Source organism: Magnolia sinica, chromosome 15, assembly GCF_029962835.1.
Source record: "Magnolia sinica isolate HGM2019 chromosome 15, MsV1, whole genome shotgun sequence".
Classification (NCBI taxonomy): Eukaryota; Viridiplantae; Streptophyta; class Magnoliopsida; order Magnoliales; family Magnoliaceae; genus Magnolia; species Magnolia sinica.
This window is the reverse complement of record NC_080587.1, coordinates 35,814,549-35,817,396: the sequence shown is the minus strand read 5'-3', so window position 1 is coordinate 35,817,396 and position 2,848 is coordinate 35,814,549. Positions and strand designations below refer to the sequence as shown.

General features: G+C 42.5%; 1 non-coding gene across 1 annotated transcript; it reads right to left on the bottom strand.

The window, feature by feature from the left end:
* Positions 1-2,021: 2,021 nt before the first annotated feature.
* On the bottom strand, positions 2,022-2,128 carry LOC131228280 (small nucleolar RNA R71). The gene has a single exon (XR_009162790.1). It is a non-coding gene; the product is annotated as a small nucleolar RNA R71 (small nucleolar RNA).
* Positions 2,129-2,848: the final 720 nt, after the last annotated feature.

Here is a 2,848-nt window from a genome sequence, read left to right as displayed (position 1 = left end):
TATATATATATATTATTACTATTATTATTATTATTATTATTATTATTATTATTATTTTGAAAAAGCCTAGCGTCCAAATAGATGGACGGCTGGATAAAATACATGTGTTGTAGTGGCCCACCGTCCAAGCAATGGACGGTGTGAACCCACGCACTACACATGCACCATCTAGATGGACGGTGCGCCGATGAAACACATCCATTATGGTGGGTCCCACCTGAAATTCATATTTGTCTCATGTCGTGAGATGTTCTCCATAACTGGTTGAACGGTATAGATGCAACACTTACATCTTGTGGGACCCAAAGATTTGCAGACGCTTGTTACAGCAGCTACTGCTCGTGGGTCCTTAGATGAACGGTTGGGATATAACACAACCCTCATGATCGTGATCAGGGTCCACCTAATGACTTTAATACATCATCTATATAGCTGGTATACGGTACTCCAGCCAATCTGCTTCTTGTGGGGTCCACGTTTCCTTGCTGGATGGTGGATATAACCCATCCGATGGGTCTGCAAACTACTGGACAGACAGTCCAGCAGTGCAAATTAACGGACGGTGTGAATAAAATGCACACAACACAGTGGGTTCACATGTGGGTGGCCCACCTAGTTTGGATCAAACTGATATTTGTGTTTTTCCCTTCATTCGGGCTGCCCAAAACCTTCCAACAGGTAGACAGCAAGGTGGCTACCATTGATGGATGGTTTGGATCTACTTAATTCATCAAGGTGGGCCACACATCAAAGAGAGAGAGAGAGAGGTGTAGTGGAGGGACCCCGCCGCTATGGGCCCCTTATATGATTACAAACATGAGTCAAATTGGGTCCTATCATAAGTGGGCCTTCAAATTGAAAATCAACGGTGGATCACCCACATATTGGCCTCCTCCTTTAGCTCCTTGGACTCCTAGGCTCCTTAGCTTCGATCTTGGTGGAGGATGATGAAGTTTTGATGGTGAGGATGAGAGATTGTGTGGTAGAGAAGTGGGCCACACTTGGCTCTCTCTTGGAAGGCTTGGACGTTGGATTTTTTGTTGCTTGGGAGTGAAGAGAGAATGAGAGAGTGAGAGAAGTGATAGGATGAAAAGGTGATGGAGTGATGGGTGATGGGTGTAAGGAAGGGATGGGTAGAGAGAGAGAGAGTTGACTTTGGGAATAGGAGAGAGATGGGTTGTTTAAACTTGACTTGTACTTGTGATAGGATGTGTACTTGACATTGATTGATTGATTGGGGAGATAGATTGTAGAGATTCTCTTCGGATTCGTATGCGCGACATTTTCCTCGAAATGAACCCGGGCCCACATCTCCGGGCCTGGGTATCGGATCGGTGGGCGAGTCGTGGCGTTAGAACCACGGCGACGGCATGGTTGCTAAGATATAAGTTTTAAATCGAGTCGACTTAGATCTATGGGCTGTAACTTAGGATTGTGCGTAAATGCCGATTTCAAGTCGAAGGTTCCCGAAATTCGACCAGGAGGACTGCAGAAGCCTACGGAATGGTATGGACTAGGGTACGGGCCTTACATAAGGTTGTGAACAACACCACTTAAGATCCTCAAAGTCAATTGAAGTGATGGCTACAAATCAACCAACAAACCAACCTTAACCTCTAGTTAAGGAAATTTAAGATGAGAATGAGGTGCATAATGCACCCTCGCCTCGTACTTTACAAGATTTCTTACAGCCGGCGGGGCTGAGTACACCTTCCTATATGATTTTTCTAGAAAATATAGGGAATATGGATATTAAGCTAGGGGTGATCCAACTCCTTCCAAAGTTCTAAGGACTTGAATCCGAAAGTCCATATCTAGACATGAAAGATTTTAATGAGATAATAGCCACCTTATACTTTCCTAATGTGTCTGAGGACACGATCAGGTTGAAACTCTTTCCTTTCTCCTTAAAAGAAAAGGCAAAGACGTGGTTGTATTCACTATGTCCACGATCCATTCGCAGATGGAATGACATGACAAGGGAGTTCATAAAAAAATTCTTCCCATACCATAAGACAAACACCCTTAGAAAGTCGATTATGAACTTCACCCAAAAGGAAGATGAGACATTCTTCAAATGTTGGGATCGGTTCAAGGATCTTGTCAATTCATGCCCACAACATGGCTTTGAAATGTGGCACATAACAAATTTCTTCTACGATGGACTGTCATCTTCCATGCACCAATTGGTCGAGACAATGTGCAATGGGGAATTTATAAACAAAGTGTCGATGATGTGTGGGATTACTTTGACAAATTTGTTGAAAATGCACAATCATGAGACATCTCCTCAAGGCCAAGCACCTCTTCTATGCCTACTCAATCAATCAAAGGAGAGGGGTGGAATATATATGTTGAAAGAGGAAGATGACATCAATGCTAAAGTGGCTAATCTCATAAGAAAAATTAAGGCCATGGAACTTAAGAAGGATAAGACTAAGGAAGTTGTTTGCAGTATTTAAGCTTGCAACACACATATAACTAAGAATTATCTAACAATACCTGCTTTTCAGGAGGTTTTAAATGAGCAATTGAATGTCGTAAACAATTACCAAAGACCTTTTAGTGGAACTACCTCAAATACATGCAACTCTAGCTAGAGGAATCATTCCAATTTCAGTTGGAGGAATGGACAAACTAGTACTCAAGGATTCCATAACCAACTCTTAAATCAAGGGAAACCTCAAGAGGATCCGGTCTTAAAATACATCCAAAACCAGAGCTATTCAACCAGAATATGACGCAAACATTCCAGGATCACAAAACAGCAATGGGAATGCTTGCATCATCTATTCAACAGATGGAGTCACACTAAATGAATGGGGAGAAAGGGAAGCTGTAAGTGCTA